The sequence below is a fragment of the Cimex lectularius genome, unplaced genomic scaffold (genome assembly GCF_000648675.2).
Source record: "Cimex lectularius strain Harlan isolate CLEC.00 unplaced genomic scaffold, Clec_2.1 scaffold101, whole genome shotgun sequence".
NCBI lineage: Eukaryota > Metazoa > Arthropoda > Insecta > Hemiptera > Cimicidae > Cimex > Cimex lectularius.
Window position 1 is genome coordinate 813,929 of NW_019392806.1, and position 22,853 is coordinate 836,781.

The window sequence follows — 22,853 nt, forward strand, 5'->3', positions numbered from 1 at the left end:
TGAATGAATGCCCTACTCCCCGACCCCTTTCTTCGCCCATTCTCGACGAAAAATTAACATAACATTTTTCAGACTCGACGTTTTAGGGTGGGGGGGGGTATTTGACAGAGATTGATAACGCCACAATCTTTTCCTTGTAACAGTGAAAAATCATGTTCGTAAAAAATTTTCAGAAAAAATATTTACAAAAATTGCTATTTAGGGGTTGAAGGAGTTGAACATGTAGGAACTTTTTTTGTAAATATTTATTTTTTTGTAAAAATATTATTTTAAGCTGCAGGTTTAGGCGTTGACACTGCGCTCATCACTGCAAAGGTACACGTAAAAGTTTATCTTCTGATTTTGTACTTTGTTTTTTAAAGATAAAATAAATAAAAATGTATCTCATACGGTTTTTAATGTTTTTTCCATTGATGTAATCAAATTGTCAATATATCGATATTGTCAATTATCAATAAGGGAAATCAAGAACAACTCCTCAAAGGTTTTACTTTTACATCTTCAGTTCTGGATTGTTTACCGAGGCCGGATCTGTGCCATTACACGTAGGTTATAGGGTTGTAAACCGCTGTAAAGTTTCCTTTGGATCAGTGTAGTCATTTCGTAGTTAGTACAATTCTGATTTTTCAACAAAATCCTCGGCATTTTAGAAAGTCGAACAATTCGAGAATAATTCTTCTCTTTTGTTGAACTTGAAAAAAAATTTCTCACCAATTTCTATTCAGGGGTTGAAGGAACTTAAAATATTTTTTAACTATGCCGCTTGTTTTCAAAATAATTATGTTTTACATTTTGAATTTGATCGTCTACCGATGGATTCTTTTCGTGTTTTTGCAAAGCGAATCGACTGATGTACAGGGTGTCCCGTGATTAGAAGTCAACAATTAAGGAGGTTATCAAATTTTGACTAAAAAGATTCTATCGTCCAAAGTCTTAGCAATTGTATTCGAGATATTTTACTTTTCAGGTTACTTCAACCTTTCACAACTTTATTCCATAAAATCCAACGTACCTCCAAAACCGTTAATCCTAATTTAATTTTTATTATATTCTAGGATTATATTAAGCATTAAAAATTAATTTGTTTTTTAGTGTAACTTTAAGCAAACAAAATACAGAATTACTTAGATGATAAACTTTTACCTGTTTCGTAAGTTGTTGACCCAAGTATGAGAGAAATTTTCATGTCACAGACAGATACGGCTATTGAAAGGTCAGTTACCACCAATGTACAATCTATTCTTCAATAATAACATTTGATCTTTTAACAAATGCGCCATTGTCCGGAAAAACTTAGTAAGATAGAGCGTCGTCACGGTAATAAGCAGGGTGAGGCAAGTCGTACTTTATCGCATTGCCATATTGCTCATATAAAACGTCACATTTTCTAGCTGTTCAATATTTGTCTCAAAATCAATATCCTTTATTAATATAATGAGGTACAGGGTGTCGCGCGAACGAACTTAAATACTTCAGGAGGTTTTTGTACGTGTCAAATTGGACTAAAAAGTATCTATTGTCTTGATTGTATTCGAGATATTTCACCTTTCGTTATTTTGGCCTTTCTCAACTTTATTCCAAAAAGTCCCTCGTATCTCATAAAATATTAATCCTACTGTAACTTTGATTAAATAAATGGAAAAAGCATTAAAAACCGTATGAGATAAATTTTTATTTATTTTATCTTTAAAAAAACAAAGTACAAAATCAGAAGATTAACTTTTACGTGTACGTTGCAGTGATGAGCGCAGTGTCAACGCCTAAACCTCCAGCTTAAAATAATATTTTAAAAAAATATTTACAAAAAAGTTCCTTCATGTTCAACTCCTTCAACCCCTAAAGAGCAATTTTTGTAAATATTTTTTCTGAAAATTTTCGCCTACCAAAAATACCTCGAATTTAGCAGTAAACACGATTGATTACTTGATAACTTCGAAACGACTACACAAAAAAACTTTACTTCGGTTTACAACCCTATAATCTGCACGTAATGGCAAATACCTGGCTTCCGTAAATAAATCCCAACCGGAGATATAAAAGAAAACATTTTGGTAGGCTGAAAGAAGAGAAAATAGAATTCAGAGGAGTCATGAATTTTTAAGTTGAACACCGATCATCAGAGAAAAAATACGAGAAAAGCTTATTCAGCCCAAAATTTCAATTTTTTATTTGCCATAAAAATTCGTATTTAAGGACTTTAAAGGGTGCTTAAAATAAATACGAATCGAAAGCAAATTTTTCGGTCTATTTTACTGAAAGCTTTGCGTTTTTGTAACTTTTCTTATACTAGGATAGCAATACAGTCCTATATTGTTTTCTTATACTAGGTTAGCAAACGGGGTTGACTGATATTACACCTTCAAATACATACATAACAAAGGCAAAAAAATTTAAAAATAGAAACTACATAAATTACTTAAAATATTTTCTTGTCGGGGCCCATTGGCAAGAAAGCGAAAAGATAAGAGTACAAATATATCAAATAAAATCTTACGGAAAGGCGGGAATGTATTTAGATCTTTTTTCAAACACCCAACTACACATCTATTTGGAACTATATCAATAATTAATAAATTGTCTCATTGAAGCAATCAAATTCAAAATTGGACCACTAACTCCACAATTCAAATTGTTGTACTAATTTAAAACCGAGAAACTTAATTCATCATTAATCATTTGTAAGTCGAAATTCGAGAGGTTATGTAAGTAAAACTATTTTGTAAATAATCGCCAATTCAACAATAGCACGGTCTAATCGGGGTGTAAATATGCTATTTCGTCAAATCGTTGAAAATTAGGCTTATTAAGATACCAAATAATGAATTTTTCCATATTTGTAAAACTAAAGTACAATCGTTTTTGCACGAAATTAAACTGGTCCCGTGAGATTTTGAGCTTTACAAGTGCTTTAGATAATTTTTGAAACGAATGATGAACTTGCAAATCGACATCCGCTGTTTGAAAAGTCTCGTCTTTTACGAATATTCTATGTTAAAAAATCTACTTTCCCTGCTAAAACATCATCTCCCTATTGGAAGAGGAATCGATGTATTCGGGTTTTATGGAGTAAATTGGTCGGCAATGAGAAAAAATCTACCCCAATCAGAAAAATTATATTTTTTCACTTTCGATACACATTCTTCCAAAACTCATCTACATATTGAAACGAATTTTTTTTTCATTTTGTAGATCAATCTTTGGCAAACAATCGTAGAGAGCAATGTTTCTGAAAAGCCACCCAGGAGCAGAGAAATATTTTTTTTATTTTAAGAAAAGGTGTCAAATTTGGTCACAATTTTCGATTATGCCAAAAATGAATGAATATCTATTTTGTTAAACCCCTAGCTACGAATTCAATAAAACAAAGAGAAATAGTTCGAAATAGACCAAATAGCTTTCGAGAAAACTGTACCGAAAATTGCATCCTTTTTGATCTACCTTTGAACAACAAAATGCCCTTGAATAATTGCTGAAATATGGTTACAGTATTACAGTTTGATGTTTAAACAAAATAACTAAATCTATAGAAAAAGAAATACAAATCTGCATTAAAATACCTCGAGTAGAAGTTGGTATAGAAAAAGAAAAGACAACAAAAACCAGCTCGTAGATCGTGGGTTCGATTCTCACCGTCGCCCTGGAATTTTTTGAACGCCATCTCTAACAGGCAAAGAAGTAAGGCTATTAAAAAAATATACAAAAATATTAATAATAATAAAAACCAGCTGTTCATTCGAAATACTATCGCTACCCTCGTTGCAGTTGTTCATAAAATAACCAGAAAAGGAGAAACAAATAGTAAGGATCAAAAAGGTGGTCAAGTCAAAATTCAGTTACCGAATTATTTCAAACAAGTCGTTTAAAAAAAAATCTGTACACTCTGCCAATTCTATCACAATATTTGCTCGAAAACTTATGAATTCCTGGGCTATCAGCAGATTTTAAACTTCGGACGCGCGTTAGTCGAAATATAAGCGGATTTTACACGATACACAAATTGCGTGAAACGTTCGTAATCGTACATAAAAATGTAATGTTTGTCCTGGAATATGTTGTGGGAGAGGTTTTTAACTCCATTGTCCCTCTGTTCACGCTGTTTCTACCAACCCGTCATAATCGTTGAATAATTGGTAATTTCATCACCTGCAACTTAGAATCGAAAAAGCCCATTGTCTTGTAATTTTTTGTTCAACTTGTGAAATTAGAAATTGCGTGTGAACAGCTTATGTGTTCCTCGGGTCCGCCTCTTCCTGCTCTGTCTATGAAGTGACATTTTGTGAACAGACATCTATCAAACAACTTATTCTGTCAAAATTTTCAAATAAAACTCATGAATTTCTTCTTATATAGTCTCACAATTTTGATAAATATTTCATCTTCATATGGACAAACTATCACTATATTTCGTCCTAAACAGATTTTCAGTTATATTCTAATTTAAGGTTGATTCTAAATGCAAAATTTACCCTTTTTTCCCTTTTATTTTATGAAACAGAAGTCAATTTTATTGAATTTAGAACCATTCGAGATCGCTTTATTCACCTTTGATGTTAAGACGAATGGTTTATCTTAGATTTTTCATTTATTGATGCCTTGTGCTTAACTTAATAAGTAATTTAAATTTAAAAATATTAGTCGAACATCGTTACTCCTTGTTTTGTACTTGCTTGCTTCTATTCACTCGGACAAGAATTTACGCCATCATCAATGTGTTCGTATCAACCAACCCTGGCCTCATAGCAGCCTCATTCGCCGCGGAACGATATAAAAGGTCGCACCCGGTGACGATACTTCAATGTTTGCTTTAATCCGACCGAAAACACGTCCAGTATTCCGATAGAAAACGGATGGCAGTCATATTTACAAAAAAACTCTTATTTATGAGAGAGAATCTCATGCCCCTCATTTCAAGATACTTTTTAGTAAGTACATCTGCTCGAGAAAATTATTCTGGGTCGTTAACCGTCCTATGCAGGCCATACTTAATCAGTGATGATGCTGTAGTAGAATAATAAGTAGGACAATTTCAAAATAATCCTATGAATTGTATATGTTATAAATATAATTTAAAATAAATAATCTATATGGTATGGTATGGAGGAAAAGGATAATAGGAAACGGGATTGTATTCCCCAGGCACTGCAGCCTTCTGGCTTATTGTAATACCTTCCTAGTTGCTTAGTTTAGACAATAGACTCAATCCTTCTTCTTAGAAGTATTAGGTCGTTAACTGTTGCTGCTGCAATTTGATTCCCTAAGTCTTTTCCGTACGTTAGGTTAAACCTCCATTGAGCTGTTGCTTCGCATTCGAAGATGATATGGGTGGCTGTTTCCTCCTCCTCATTACATAATCTGCAAATGGGATCATCGCTGTACATACCCATGTTGGGTAGATATTTTCTCAGATACCAATGACCGGTTAGTAGTCCTACCACTCCTCTGAGTTTGGCCCTCTCCAATTGCAGCCGTGTTTTTGCCAGTCTCGGTGAGGGTTGTTTCATCATACGTTTACTATGTCTAGCACCGCTAGAGTTTATCCACCTCCTTTTGTTTTGCTTGGATCCATTCTGCGATGGAGGATTCTATATTTGTTTATGTTATCCCAAGAATAGGTTCGGGGCCTATGTATGGTCTTGCAGATCCTCCTCTGGCCAGTCTGTCTGTTTTCTCGTTACCCAAAATTCCCCTGTGCCCTGGCACCCAAGATATCATCAGGTTGATGTGTTTCCCCAGGTTTTGGAGATTTTGGATGCATTCACTGACTAGTTTTGATGTGATTCTTTTACATGCTAATGCTTTAATAGCTGCTTGGCTGTCTGATCTTATGAGGATTTTTTTTGTCAGTGTAACCTCTTTTAAGATTTTCCAGGGCACAAGCATTGTTGGCATGTATTTCCGCTTGAAAGACCGAAGTGTACTTCCCTAATGAATTTGATTGCTCATGCTTTGGGCTTGTACAGAAAACGCCTGATCCGGTTCCTTCGTTTGTTTTGGAGCCATCTGTGTACCATATCATTGTATCTGATGCTCTCCTGTGTTCTTCCTCTCCTTTATAGGAAGTTGTGAAAATTGTTTCTGGAATAATCTATATACTTCTGGGCACATTTTAAATAAAACCTTGTCATTTCTAGCTGTGATGATGGACAATGACTTGTTGGAAACTTTAAAAAAAAATTAATTCTCAAATATTCTCATTAATAGCACACGATACATTTTTCTACTTGAATAATGCTTGACTGTCTTGCTTGATTCTTAATTTAGTTATGTTTTCATTGTTAGTTTATGTTAGCTTAGTGTCAATTGTACTTATGAAATTTCTGTCTGGACGAGTACTTATTAAACTTTCTACGTGCCGTGACACGAGGCATGTTTGCTTGGGCATATTTGAAATTAACACAGGCTGGACTAGATTTGAATATAAAAACTAATTCACAGCCCATTTTTTAAAGCAATTGCTCAATTTTTCTTACACAAGGTTTAAATGACAAAAACAGTTTTTATTGAGTTACGTTGAGATATCGACATGTTAAACCAGGTACGCCCTTTTATAAATAATCTTATTTAAACTTGATTTATCTCTGTTTACCCTCTGTTGGCTCTTTGAAAAGGAAACATCCGAGTACGGTCAAAGTAAAAAATCCTGACAACATGAATCAAGAATTTTATAACGTACCTATTATTGGATAAAATAATTGTTACTTGTGGTATTTTTTGGTGGAATTTAAAAAAAAAGTTTCGATTATTGTCAGAGTAAATGGAACTGACGCTAATGATACTTTCTCTCTCTCTCTCTCTCTCTCTCTCTCTCTCTCTCTCTCTCTCTCTCTCACACACACACACACACACACACACACACACACACACACATATATTATATGCACTAAGTAAATTGATAATCTCTTTGCAATAGTATTGCAATTTCTTTATCTAGCAACCTCTCTCTTTGCGCTGCTTTTTATTTCTATTAAACTGTACCATTTTTTTTGTCTCTCTCTTCAATAAATATAATTTTTTTTTCACTTTTGCAATGTCTCTCTCCTCGCCTCTCACTGGCGATACCTCTTTCTTTGTTTTGTTTTTTCATCTCTCCCTATTGAGATCACCTCGTTTCCACATTTCTCTCCTCCTTCTCTCTCTCTCTCTCTCTCTCTCTCTCTCTCTCTCTCTCTCTCTCTCCTCTCTCGCTTTTTTACTCACTCACTCATTCACTTTCTCTCTCTGTCTCTCACACACACACTTTATATGCACTAAGTAAATTGATAATTTCTTTATAATAGTATTGCAATTTCTATATCCAGCAACCTATCTCTTACTTTGCCTTTTTTATTTCTATTAAACTGTACCGACTTTTTTTCTCTCTCTTCTATAAATATAAATGTTTTTCCAACTTTTGCAATCTCTCTCCTCGCCTCTCACTGGCGATACCTCTTTCTTTGTTTTGTTTTTTCATCTCTCCCTATTGAGATCACCTCGTTTCCACATTTCTCTCCTGCTTCTCTCTCTCTCTCTCTCTCTCTCTCTCTCTCTCTCTCTCTCTCTCTCTCTCTCTCCCCCCCTGGTTCATCCCGTCTACTGTTCCTCTCTCACTCTCTCATTTTTACCCCCCTCTTACTTCTCTCCATCCCTCGCTCACTCTCTCGCTCTTTCTTTCTTTTGCTCTTCATTCTTCATTCCCAATCACTTCCTCTTACACCTTATGTACGATATAAACAATCGGGAAAGGCTCAGGGCCTACAAAGCTTTTCTATGTGCAACTATGTATAATAATCTAAATCGACTACTTTCATAAGCATATGCATCAAGTGGGCACAATTATAAAGATATATTGTAAAATGGATTTCTGGTCTTTCTGGATATCGACAATGTTAATACACAACGCAAGTATGAATAAAAAATTAATCATTGCAAGGTTATTTACGTTTATTGTGTTAATCTTGAGCGTGTTATTTTCTTATGTAATATGTAAATACCGGATATTAAATCCTGTGCATTACCGCTTGAAAGGATTGTACGTTGAAAAATGGTAAATTGGAAGGAGACGCACCGGAGAATGGGCCTATTAAAAATGGCTGAATTGCAGTGTAAGAATTAGTAAAGATAGAAATGACGCTAATGATACGAACTGGAACTGGTTACGTTTCCGTTCTGAGAACTAATGCTCTGCCAGTAACAAAAAGGCAATGGGGAAAATGAATCGCATCGCCAATTGGATTGCTTCCCGACTCCCTTCCTACAGGAAACTTTAATAGCCCTGGATGACCGGATGGACGCGATTATTTTTTTCCAAAAACCGTTCCTTTCCTAGACAATACAAATAAATAAAAACATAAACAAAAATAACACGTAAGTTTCTGTAATCGGATGCTAAGCCGGTATAGCGCATATGTCATGTGTTTTGGTGTTTGTATTGCAGAATGTTATCGCTGACCTCGCCCCCACCTGATTTCTCAATCAATGAACATGCACTACGCATTCATTCTTAAACCGTGGTTGTAAGATTGAAACTTTTTATTTATACGATAAAAGCAAAACAGTATCACAAGTTAAATAGAATCGAATATGTATGTGTATACAAAGAAGATAAAGCTTTCGCACTGGTATAGATTCCCACAAGGAAAAGACCGTTCGGCCCGTAGTGTCCAAATTATTCAAATTGGCATGCCTGAATACTGGTTGTAGTTTTGAAAAGGTTCGATTCACTAAAAAAAGGATTCCACCCTGTCAGGATGTCAAAGTATTTAAATATAAACGATAGATATATTTCAATCGATCTCATAAAAATGTTAACTGGAAACTTTTACACAAACTTTTCTCTCTCTCTCTCTCTCTCTCTCTCTCTCTCTCTCTCTCTCTCTCTCTCTCTTTCTCTCTCTAAAATGTAGGCATTTTCAGATAATGATTGATTCAAATATAAACAAATGTATACTGTAAAAGAAGAAGTGAGAAATAAATTTAAAAAAAAATATTGAGTTGTTGAAGAGATACAATGTATTTAAATATTATGATTTTTCTTTTCGCTTTTTTTCCTCCCATCTAATATATCGTAGCTTGAAAACCGCAGTACAGCGTAGAAATATAAAATCAGTAAGAGAATAATTCAAATATATTTGTATATATAGTAGTATTTCTATCTCCCTTTAAAGGTCAAAAACGAAAATAAAAAATGTGAAATTCAAGTACAAGTCTCAGATTTATGATAGAGATACTAGGCTTGCATACTACCGTCTACGAGTCGTTAAGCACAAATCCAAAACTTTTAATAGGTCATTCTCAGTAAAAGGTGCAATAACTTTTTCGAGAATCCCTACATACATAAAACTATGAGAACTATCAAAGATTTCCAGAATAGTCTTAAAAATCACCTCTTATTAGGTTATGATTGATGCTAAAAATTCACTGTCTTAAATTTAACTTCTTTTGTTGTTTTTGTTTTATTTTAGTTTTTTATATTACTGTGTGGTGATTAGTGACCGTTAATCGATATTTATTAATCATAATATTAATCGATGCGGTCTGGTGTGATGTAGGTTTCAGAAAAACATTTTCTTTATCGTGCCAATGTTTCAATCTTTATTGAGATCATCTTCAGGGCTCAAAGTGTTTGTCTTCTGTGTAATTGTGTCATTCTTGCGTGTCGTGTCGAGAGTACCCAATTATTTTTATTTGAAGTTTTATTTCTAGGTTTATATTGACCATATAATTCATGATTTGTACTAAATTATATTCAAAAAGTGTTTTTGTTCACTTATTTTATTAGTAATTTACTTTTCAATTGCTCAATTATTCTGTAAATTAGAATATTTATTTCAATAGGCAGTTTGAAGTAAATATGTATGTAGTTCAATGTAAAACGAATAGATGTAACATATTGGCCACAAAAATCAGGTTATTCGAAGTAATTAATGTTTAATAAATCGGAAGTAGAGTACATGTAGTAACTTATTAGTTTTTCATATTAGATGTAAGAATGGCCTATAAGTCCAAATCTTCTGTGATTGATCAATAAAGCGTTCATCATCATCATCATATCTCTCTCTCTCTCTCTCTCTCTCTTTCTCTCTCTCTCGCTCTCTCTCTCTCTCTTTCTCTCTCGCTCTCTCTCTCTCTCTCTCTCTCTCTCTCTCTCTCTCTTATTTTCTTATTAAACTCTACCAATCCTCCTATCCTCCTTTTTTTACTCTCCTTCTTATTTTGGTGTTTCTTTCTTACTCCTGCCTTTTTTTAGANTCTCTCTCTCTCTCTCTCTCTCTCTCTCACTCACTCACTCACTCACTCACTCACTCACTCACTCACTCCCTCCCTCTCCATCTCTCTCTCCTTCTCATTATCTATCTTTTTATTTGGTCGGTATAGATTTATTTACCTATCTCCTCCTCCCTCCATCATCACCCCTCTCTCCACAACGCTAATCTATATTTGTTCCCTTCCTCTTCTCTATCTTTTTACAGAAAGCAATACATTTAACCTGTTAACAATAATAAAATAATCTAATTTGGGGGAGGGCTAACATAATTTTGGCCTTTGCAAATAAGAATAACTATTTTTCGACAGTAGAATATGGAATATAGATGAATAATATATTTTTGATTGAGGGAATAGCGAACATTAGCCATTGTCGGACCCAATTAAAAATATTTCTTTTTCCTTATTTTTACTCATCATATGCTACTCCGGCTCATCTATTCCTGATCTAATCTAGGAAGTGGTTTTAAAAAAAATTGAAAGTGTTCTAGGGTATTTGAATAATTTATAATAAAATATGGGGTTGTAACTAAGGAGAGACGACTGCTATCTCATTTCGCGCCAGCTACAAATAATTCCTTCTCTCACTCCCTCCATTGTTCAGCAGGCATTCTTCAAATATTCCTCGGGAGATCATCCGCCACGATCAAGGACGGTGATCATTTACTTTCCTTATTCAAAAACGGTCATGTAATCTGGCTCTTTTTCGGTTAGAAGAACGAGAGGTTTCGAGCTCAAAGCTAATTTCATTTAAAAACCACCCTTATTATAAATTCTAAGATGTGTATTGTCGGAAAAATTATACAAAACTTAGTACATTAAAATTTATATTAAAGAAGTTTGAATGTTTACAAACGAAAATGACCAATATGCAACCTTGTAGTTAAAGAAGCAAGTCATTGTTTTTGGGGTCGTAACAATAGGTAGAAAAATGGTCCAATCAACGTCCAATTTTGGTCAGCAAAAGTGGCATCGGGCTAACCCGCAATTTCCGTTACGACCGTTGCCTCGTGTAGATTTACAAATGCCCCGGTTTTTTAAGATCAACTTTGAAAATATTTAAATTTGATTCACTGTCCGTAAATCATTCTTCTCTGAAAACCTGGAGATTGAATGATGAAATGAGAAGGAATAAGGTGTTCTTTTTTAGTGATTTGATCTGCTTTTAAGAAGGTTTTTTAGAAGGTTATATTGTCTAATGACTTCTACTCCTTTGGGACAACTGTGCGGATTCAAAATAAATCTTTTTTAGATGTCAAATCCGAAATATAGAACGAAGGAAGAGGAGAATCGTTGAAGGAAGCAATACGGCGGTGGGTGAAAGTTATTTACTAAAATTTGATTTAGTTGAGACTGATCCTTTACTTCTTCAACCATTCTTCCAAACAGGAGATATGGTCCTGGAGGTTTCTGAAGACTACTACTGGGTCTTGGTTTACTGACGGCGGTATCATCTGCATATGTGAGGAATTATGTATCCTGCGGAACACCCGCGTCTTTATTAGATGAAGGGAAGAACGTTCTATTCGTACTTAATCGAGAGATAGGATTTTAGCATAAGGCAATAAATTGATGGAAGGATGCCCTTGGGTTTCCTGAGCAAGTCCGGGTGTACTCGTCTTTTTTTCAGGGGGTTTAATTTTTATGAAAACACTCGAGCAATATTCCTTCAGATCAAGGGAGGACGCGATATTGATTACCTACCAATGGCACTGTTAAATGGAAGAATGATTTTGTCTGCGTACGAATTGATGCGATGAAATGACTTTGAAACTATCAAGGATATAGGTGTTGCAGGAGAAATTTTTCAAGTAATGACAATGATGATAGAGCGATATGATAAAGAGAGATGCTGGGTTTTTGAAGAATGAGTATAATTACCATTGAATTGGGAAATAGGTAGTTCTAAGAACTGAGTTGTGGTAACGAGAATTATAGCTCTTTTGGGATGATTTTTAGAAGAGGTTTGTTGCAGTAAGGTCAAAACTGGAGGAATTTTTTACTGGAAAGTGACCGATGAGTGAAGTGTTTAAGGTTAGTTTTCTGAAAGTATGGCGCGTCCGTTTATTTGACAAGTACTGTATGGAGATTAATGGGAATGTCGTGTATATTAATAGAGAATGGGACCAAGGATGCACCCAAGGGAAGGGGGAGAAGAATGTTCTCGGACAAATAATATTTTAGGACAGGGCTTCCCAAACTTTTTTAACCTGCGGATTCCTTTCACATGCTGAAAGGACGGCGGTGCATTTATGAGGAGCATCACGATTGATAGGAATGTCGTGCTAAATAAACAATAAGATCAAGGAACGTAGTTGGATGCAGAAGAAGGAGGTCTCAATTCTTACTTGTATGCGCCCCTATCGAATAGGTTAATGAAAGTCCCAGAGCATGCCCGGTTGCCACAGCTATTAACTTTAAATTTCCAACTTTTTTCCGTAGTCACAGTGACACCCGATGATCTAATATCATCATAATCCATTAAACTGTCTAAAGAAGCGTTCGTAATCAAGAAAATGCATAAAATAAACCTCCAATTTAGGAAATTATAATCTTGAATCTGTCTTTTCTGGATATTCAGGTACAGCCAAAATATTTAGACCAGGATCGCACTGGAGAAAAAGTCGTTTAAAGTACATCTCACTGTTTGAAAAATTACTCTGAAGGCTTTAGAGCCCAGCATTAGAAATTCGAACTAAATGAGTAAATACAACATGCCATCTTTAGCACAAGCATCCTTGATGATGTATGGTATCAATTAGAATGTTAGCATATGCAGGGCGTTTAAATTAAGTCGATTGCTTCAATTTTATTCCATAATAATCGCATATTATTTTTTTTTTAAGTGTGATGTGTAGTGACCGTTAGTCAATGATTATTCGGAGATCGTGAGATGCGGTCCGGTGTGACGTAGGTTTTAGAAAAACATTTTCTTTATCGTGCCAACGTTTCGATCTTTATTGAGATCATCCTTGTGTTGTCTGCATTTCAGCAAAAAAGTTCTCTGATAAGTACTAAGTAAGCTAAAAGTATACTGAAGGAATCGCCAACAATGAGAAGAAACTCGCATCGGCTATCGATCAGAGAACCTTTTTGCTGAAATGCAGACAACACAAGGCCCTGAAGATGATCTCAATAAAGATCGAAACGTTGACACGATAAAGAAAATGTTTTTCTGAAACCTATATCACACCAGACCCTCAACTCTAGACTCACAAGAATGACACATGTACTCAGAAAACAAACACTTTGAGCCCTGAAGATGATCTCAATGGAGATCGAAACAATTAATTAAGGTTTTTAGTTGAGATAAAAAAGTCAATGGCACGAGCGGGATTCGAACCCACCATCTTCGGCTAGATACGCCGCTGCTCTACCACTTGAGCTATCGTGACCTCACTTTTTTATCTCAACTAAAAACCTTAATTAATTGTAATATATTAATTGGTCAAGCGGACCACGAAATTAGTGAATTTAGAGATCGAAACGTTGGCACGATAAAGAAAATGTTGTTCTAAAACCTACGTCACACCAGACCACATCTCACGATCTCTGAATATTTTTTTTTTTTAATTGGATGATGTCTCGAGTTATGTGTGCTACATAGTACTCTCGTCATGATCGAGATTTGTTTTTACTGTTCGAGGACCAAGCGAGTAAGATAAATCAAATCCCAGGCCGGAGCGAAAGTCCAGTTTTACGAAAGTTTTTTGTACATCACCACGCCGGTATTTCATCCTGATTTATTCGAACGCCCCTTAACGGTCCTTTTTCAATTAATTACTTTCTAGGACTCACCCCCGCTTTCGGCTCTGGAGTAGGGGAAAAAGAATTTACTGGAGACAAGCTAAATTAGCATATGAATAGTTTGGGAAGAGGACGAGGAATATCGTCCATTTAGACCTTCTTCTCCCTCCTCTGGGTTCAATGCGTGCCAATCGTTACGCAACCACTCCTTACTTCCTTCGGCGGTCCCTTTCATTCTGAAAATCTTTCTCCAGCTTCATCACTGTCGTTATACCTTCGTAATTACTTTTTCCCTAACCCATCAGGCGGATTTTGGGTTACAGAAACGTATTGGATTTCTTACATAACTCATCGTCCTTATAGGCTCCTAAATGGCACAAGTAGATAATCCATTCATTGTGGATCATTCCTGTCCTCTGAATGGAGGAAGGTTGGCAGCCGCGCACAACAATGCTCCCCTTTGTTGCCATTGTTGTCTGCAACTCGACACTCTTTCTATGGGAACATTATTAATACAATCACAAATAGTATATCACCGTCTCAATGCTTTGGTATTACTTTTGGCCACCGTGGCTCCGGAAAGCGGCCAAACAAATAATTATTATCACCGCAATCTTGAAAGACGGCGGTTGGACTGCCAGGGAGACCTTTCCCGTCGTGAACACTTTGTGCGCAGAATTACTTCCGTTTTTAAGCCCTTTCTTTCGCCCATGAAAAGGATAGTACGATTTCCTTTGCGACATTGTTGACTAAAGCTTGTTTCTGCAATTCAACACTTTATGTACTAACAGTGATAAAGATCTTATCAAAGTCCCCCTGGCTCGGTATTGCTTTTGCCTTCAATGGATTGGTAAACAGACCCGACTATTATGTACACCGTAGCCTTGAACGTTAGCTAAAGAAGACCATTCTGCCTCCTCATTGTGCGTAAAAACCTTCAGGTGTCGTAGAATGACTTCCGTTTCATACTTATTTTTAAACATTGCATCCTTGAAAATGAAACTCCATGTTTCTTTTTTGAATTAATATCTGCTCTTTAACTACCAACCTTTTATGAAAAGAATTGGTGAAACCCTGCAGAGCAATGTTGGCTAGTTAAAACATGAATTAATGAGTTATCGACAATGATCACTTCTCGCTGGTTTACGTTTCATCCATTAGTTTTGGTTTCATGCTATCTTCAGTGAGTGTTATGATGACGACGGAATTCTAGGATGTTTTTCATCCCTTAGTTCAGTTCAATCGACTCGATCCTACTCATGTGAAGTATGCATTAGATCATTGAATGCCATTGTTTAATTGTTTTCCATGTGTCTTCTTGCTTCGCATTCGGGTGGTGTTTTTCTTACTCCTCATTGCATAGCATACAAACGGGGTCATCATTGAATATATGTTGGGTATGTTTTCTCAAATACCGCCATCATTCCCCTGAGTTTTACCCTACCTAGCTGTCGCAAATGTGTCTAGCACCTGTAGAGTTCTTCCACCTCTCCTTTTGTTTTTTCCGTAGACCCATTCTGAAATGAAGGATTCTGAATTTGTCTTTGTTATCCCATGTATAGATTTAGGGTCTATGCATGGTCAACGTTTACATTGCCCGGTACTCGTTTGTCCTGGCACCCAAGCTATTGCCAGGTTGTTGTATTTCCCCTGGTTTTGTAAATTTTAGTCGCCTTCACTGGCTATTTTAGATATGATGTATTATACGTGATTCATGGAGTAATTCGCTCTTATGTGTAGTGCATATTGAAAAACGAAATAGGCCAAGGATGCTTCCATGAGGAACACCTGAACAAGTGCGTAAAGGTGAAGATTCACTTCCCTAATGGACTCGACAAAATTTGTCAGATATGATTTCAGTATGAGATAGTACCCATGAGATGTTCTTACTTTCCAAAGTAAGTTCGAGTGCCAGATTCTCTCGTAGGCCTGTTCGAAATCAAGTAAAGCACCTAAGAAATGCTGCTTTTGTTCAATAGAAGAGGCTGTCAGCGAGTGACAGCAAATAATCTTCGGAGGAGTTTTTCTAGAATTTTGGCAAGGATAGTTATACTATCGGGCCGATATGAACGAGGAAAATCAGAAGGTTCATTTGCTTTATGAATAATTTTAATCATTGAGAACTAACTTTGTAATGGAAAATATGTGGTCCTGAAGGTTGTACTTTAAGTAAAGTAAACTTCAGTGGGGCAGATTTTATAATATATATTTTTGTTGTAATTAAATCATATTCATGAGCTTTTCAAAGAGGTCGTTGTTTAACAGTGTGTCGGATATAGATAATCTTAGGAGGAGGAAAGAATTGCAAGGAGATGGTCAGGTTGTGTTCAATGTCATGCTGATAAATCTGATCAAGTTCTTTAAACTCCAAATCAAATAAATATTTTATTAATGAGAAATGATTCGTGAAAATTTAACGCTTATTACTACCATTACTGTCAGTAGTTGAAAGGGCATGCAGGGGAGTAACCTTTATTAATTTAGTATGTGATAACACGTATCACCATTCAGACATAGAAAGACATAGACATAGAAAAGTAGTAGGGAGCCAGTTGAAGGATTATTTTTCCTTCATGATGAAACTAGAATAGAGATGCTAGAGGATGTTGCCCACTAAAGAAGTTTTTTTTGCTACCTCCATCTCTCTAAAATCTTCAAAATCAGCAAGATAATTTCCGTTGTGAACTTATGTTTAAGTTTCTGGAGCATTTTGGCCCGCAGTTGATGATAAAAAGATAAATTCTTACCATATATTATTATATATAATTTTTTCTTTGGCTTTAATTCCACACGTTGCATGGCATTTTGGCAGAATACATCTACTTATCTTCTTGTCACACAGAGTGTTTGCGTTTCTCGGTCTAGACGTGTGAACTGGTCGCAATTAGAGTTAGTTCGTGACCGTTGTACCTGGAGGTTAAAAGTTCATAATGTAACAGTCCGCTCGTGTCCCATCAAATACAAAGCAATATCGTTTTTTCTCTGTTTTTCCCCCTGGTCCCTTTGTAACGGCTGGTTTATCCTCTTATTACGTTCCATATTCCAATTTTGGTTCGTTCTAATAGACGATGCTGATTTGACACGTGAAAGCAGACAAAGAGTAAAAATCTAATAAAAGAAAAAAAAATTCTGTAAACCTCTTTTACATTCCCAGCATCCAGGACCAAAAGTTAAGTATAAACTTAAACTATAAGTTAACTAAAACTATAAACTTAAAGTATAAAGTAGTGGCGATAGTCTTGTTTCCTCCTTTCATAGTGCATCACGGAGCGTAAATACTTGATTTTGTGGTGATTATGCTGCCGTATTCTACCAACTAACTATTACGAAGTTAAATCGATTTTAAACGTATTTATGAATCACACGACACGACGAGGTGCCAGGATAGTCCAAAAATCATGATATGAAAGCAACGGATAAACGGAGTGAACTAACATCGTCATTGATCTTTTTTTTTGATCTGGGTATTATTAGTATTAGTCATGTCAAGAAGATAAGAACGATGAGATGCAGGTAAAATGTAAAAGCTGATGTAATGTAATGATGAAATTTGGGTAGTTTCGTAAAAAGGGAGATAGAGAGAGAGAATAAGAGACGAGACAGACAGTCTGGCACATAGACAAGCAGAGGACCAGAGAGACAGTAAAACGGACTTACTAATAGATATATAAACAACAATTCTCAATTAAGAAAAGAGAGAGAGAGAGAGGGAGAGAAAAGTAACCATGAGAGCAAGAAAGGATTGAAAGAGTGAGAAAGCGAAGAGAGAGAATAATAGAAGACAAGAGGCAGAAATACTAACACACAGACAAACAGAAGGCCAGAGAGACAGAAAAACAAACTGCCTGATAGACACACATAGAACAACAAAGAATAAGAAAAAATGAAGTAGAGAGTGAGAGAAGAGTAAATGGACGTAGCGAGAGGAAGGAAAGAGGGAAAAATTGCTCAAACAGACAGACAGTGTCTCGTAAAAATGAGAGTTCAAGAAAGAAAACACAAAGGAGGTGGAGAAAATGCAACTCGTTCATCGTAGTTTGGCAAACAGAGAAAGAATAAGAGAAGAGACAGAAAGGCTATTAAATAGACAAACAGAGGACCAGAGAGACAGGAAAACAAACTGACTAATAGATATATAGAACAACAAAGAATAAGAAAAATAGCAATTGAGAAAAGAGAGGGAGAGAAGAGTAAGTATGAGAATGAGAGCACGGAAGGAATGAAAGTGTGAAGAGTGAGAAAACGAAGAGATAGAGAGAGAGAGAGAGAGAGAGAAAGAGGGAGAGAGAGAATGCAGAAATACTAACACACCGACAAACAGAAGGTCTGAGAGAAAAAGAAACAAACTGTCTGATAGACACACAGAACAACAATAATAAGAACAAGAGACAGTGGGAGAGAAGAGTAAATGGAAGCAGCGAGAGAAAGAAAAGAGGGAAACATTGTATAAACAAACATACAGTGTCGAAGAGTGAGGGCAAAGAGTATGAAAAAATGCAACTTGTTCAGTGTAGTTTGACAAACAGAGTGAGAAAGATAGTAAGAGAGAGACAGGAAGACTGGCACGTAGACAAACATAGGACCTTGTATTCTGTTCAATAAGTATGACTCTACTATTCGAAAATATTCGTCTATGAATCTATACACTTCTACTTTGGCAACTTCTTTACCCTGCATGCACAAATGTCCAGTCGCTATAGTCTCATTTGTCTCTTTTATTGCGATTTTTTGGGTCATGATTTTCTTTCTATTTTGGATAAAGATGGGAATTTAAACATATTGAATTAAATTTAATAGTAACACGCATTCCTTATTTGCTGAAGAACGAATTAAAGGCATTTACACTTAACGTACCTCTGCTACATCTAGATCTAGTGGGAAAACAGTAAACATTCTTGTTTTTTATACGTCACACATTCGTACATATTCGTTCAATTTCTGCTAATCTGCTAGATTCTGTACTAGAAACCTTTAAACTTTACGTTGTGTAAACGATTACCTTTGCAACATTTGGACCTACCGTATTCGTAAATGACGAGTGGCTATACCGCGTTGGATCTTTTTATTGTGCCTCTTGGAATATAATTTGGTTTCTTTGGGGGGATTTAATAGTACTATGGATTCCTTATTTGTAAAATGTCTTTATTTTCGGGCCGATGTGTGAAAGGAAAGTCGTTGGCGTTGTAAATGGAAGCTTGATTTGTAATATAGTTCCCTGGACGCTTCAACCTATCCAATGAGATTTATCGTTTCATTCAAACGTTCCTAGATTCCTCTTAAAATGTTTTATCTGGAAACGGATTAAATACCTTTAAAATTTACTTGCTTAGGTAACGTCTCGCCCCAAGCCCTATAGTCACGTTGACTCCTGTAGTTGATCTTGCGACTTGATTTCGTTTATTTTTTGCAATTTATTTATATTATTTAAAGTCATCTACAAACCCATCTGTAAAATACTTTTATTTTCGTAACATCCGATATCTGATAGAACATTTATGTAACTATCCAACATCTGGACCTAAACACCGATATCCCGTGGCTATTGTCGAATTGGCTCTGTCTATTAAGCATCTTGGGACAAGATTTTGTTTCTTTGGTAGGTTTTTAGTATACACGGAAACCTCATTTAAAAAGTCTTTATTTTTGAACTAGCTAATATGCGAAAGGATAGTCCTTGAAGGAAAGGATAGTAAAATGAAACATGTATTTCATGTATGGTGATGTAGTTCCTATCTAGTGTGATTTATTGCTTCATTCACATATTTTTTAGGTATTCTCCCGATTTGAAAGATTGCTCTTAAAATGTTTATCTGGAAAAAAGGTTAAATACTTTTCAACTTTACGCGCCTTTGCAACATCTCGCCACAAGTCCTTCAGTTCAAAGACTATACTCGCATTGGCTACTTTAATTATAGTTTTGAGGCATAATTTCCTATATTTTGTGTAATTTATTATTTTTATTCAAATCTGAGAGTATTTTGACGTAATGCATGAGTTTTAATAGTGACAGGTATTTGTAAAACGTGTCCTGAAGAACAATGATAGTGCATGGTGTTGTGAAGGGAAACTTTCTTTGGATGTAGCTCCTTGGACGTTCTGTTCTATCTAAAAGTAATTTATTATTATTTGGTTTGGTCGGAGGGTAGGGCCTTGTCCGAAAAATGCGGTTCCGGGATGGGTCGAAACGTTGGAAAAAACGAGCATTCATATGGAAACTATTCCCCAGTCCGATTGCCCATCGGGCCCAATTGGAGTCACGCAATACCGGTTTGAAAAACGCATGAATGACGGAGTTGGCAATTGCCGGAGATGAAGGAAATGAAGGAAGGGGAGAAAAAGAGTCTGGAAGTAATTGGGCTGGAGGAGGCGAGGAAGGGGCAAAGGTCAGTGAGGTTCCCCTGACATTCCGTCAGCATTCCACCGAGGCCCTGGCCACCGGCTACCACCATACTGTTCCCACACCGCCCCGCTGGCATTCTACACAAATTACATAGTCCACATCTCAGCCGAGCTATCACATACCAGACCCGATTCACAACCTTCGGCCCGAACGGAAAACCTGAAAATCCACCGCCTTCGAGCGGCCACGATTGCCGAGAGCCTCGCCTAAAAACACTCATCCCCCGTTTTATATCCCATATCCGGCTTCACTTATACTTAGCCAATCCTTTTAACAATTGTTTCTTTACTTGGAGAAAACTACCACTTTTAAAAATAATTTACAAGAGATTTCCTTGAAATTGGTGAAAAGATGCAAACGAAATGGTGTCCCATGCATTGACACAAATAAGTTAATTGTATGAGTGTACGTAATTTACTCCTTTTGTTTCTCTAAAGCATCATTAATTTATTTGCTCTTCTCGTAAAGTATAAACTCCAGGTACTTTAAGAGGTGCATGCACTTATAAGTTACGCTTAGTTTTTATTTTTGGGCGATCAAAGACAGGAAAAACTTGTTCACTTCTGAAAGATCATCCAATTCCATGCACAACTTTCTGTCCGATTATGTCTTCAGTAAGAATGATTAGTGATAGCGTCATCCCTCGTAACTAATTTGCAGAATTTGATCTTTAGAGGGGTTGGAAAGCGTCTGCTAGCTCATTGCCAGCAATGCCAGTATGAGCAGCAACCCACGTGAAATGACCGGTCCGTTATTGAAGTTACAACCTTTCTTACTTCATCAAATATCACTGTCAGTTTTAACGGCAATACCCGTTGTGTAGACGTTCCTTAAAAAAACTTTAAATTCTTTACAATTGACAATATTTCAGCCAGTGCACAGCTAATCTTTACAGTAGACGAGCTACACGAGCATTAACTCTGTCATTCCAGGTATCGTCTGTAAAAACGGTGTATGTATGCCATATGACCTACCATATGACCTCCCTAACCATCCCTTTCTCCGATACTGACGTGATTCGACTTGGATATGCTTGTATTTTAATATCTGTTAGTATATTTTGAGTTTGAAATGGTATAAAAAATAATCAGATATGGTTATATCCATCGTTGAAAAGTTTTTGTACAACCTTTCTTACTTCCTCGGATAGAGGCAGATGATTATCCAGATTGTGAATTGTCCAGAGTAACTCTGACGTCGTTTTTAATGGCATGGTCTTGCCATCATTGAACGGCTGTCCTGAAAATCCATGAAAACGGCCAAAGCTTCAGTCTGATTGTTGGAACAACACAGCTACTCCTCAGCAACATCTATCCTCTACCTACCTTCTGTATTATCTGTGTACGTGTATCTAGTTGACTTGGATGTCCGTCAAGCTCCTTTATTTCAATATCGTTTGTAGAATATAGGAAATGACGCTTGTGTTAGTGTGAAATCCTCTAATTACTCTAATCTCCTTCTAGTACAATATTTGATTGGTAGAATATTAGTTAATCGCACACGGCATAGTAGGGCATTGAGGTCAATTACAAATCAAATTACTCTAATGACTAAAATTATATTTATTCTGATCAATATTTATTCTAATTTTCGACGTTTCAAAACATCCACCCTGGCTGGAGCCTACACACAGAAGGATTTAAACGTCCAATTACAGAACCGCTTTACAATACTTTTTTTCCAAATTATGGTCAAATAAAAAGCTGGTATTTGCTGTGCTGGTATTGGAACCCAGACCTCTAGCTTGGCAAATTAAGGTTTGTAAAGTAAATTAATTCTAAGAGGTCTTAACGACTGACTACCCCTTGGGTGTTGCGGACGAGTGGACAGAAGCTCTTTACAATATTTTATTTTTTCATATTATAATCATGAAAATCTGAGACAGGCTGCTATTTCAAATTTATAATTTTCTAAATTGAGAACATTTAATGGCTTCTAGCTTTTAAACAATAATATTGTAATATAAACGGCAATATCTCAATTGAACGTAATACAGGGTGACTGGCGATAAGTGTCGAAAATTTCAGGAGGTGTTTCTATTCACCATATGCAACAAAAAAACCTATTATATCCTGTCCAAATTTGAAGGTAAAGAAGTAATGTCAGTTTTTTTTTGTTTTTAATTTTTCGACTTAGGTCCACTAAATTGCTTATAAACTCAGAATTACCGACTGTAGAAAAAAATGGTTTGTTCCATCTGAAATAACGTTAAATTTACTGTAAGGAAACCTTCGGGAAAAGGCCGCTAATTCAGTCAGTTTTTTTTTTTTTCGACTTAGGTCCACTAAACTGCTTATAAACTTCAGAATTAGCGACCTTTTCCCGAAGGTTTCCTTACAGTAAATTTAACGTTCTTTCAGGTGGCACAAACCATTTTTTTCTACAGTCGGTAATTCTGAAGTTTATAAGCAATTTAGTGGACCTAAGTCGAAAAATTTAAAAAAAAAACTGACATTACTTCTTT

At 35.9% G+C, this 22,853-nt stretch overlaps 1 protein-coding gene across 1 annotated transcript in view; it reads left to right on the forward strand.

The window, feature by feature from the left end:
- Positions 1-22,853, forward strand: part of LOC106667711 (elongation factor-like GTPase 1) — a 238,006-nt gene that overhangs the window by 174,384 nt on the left and 40,769 nt on the right. The gene's annotated exons all lie outside the window — the stretch shown is intronic.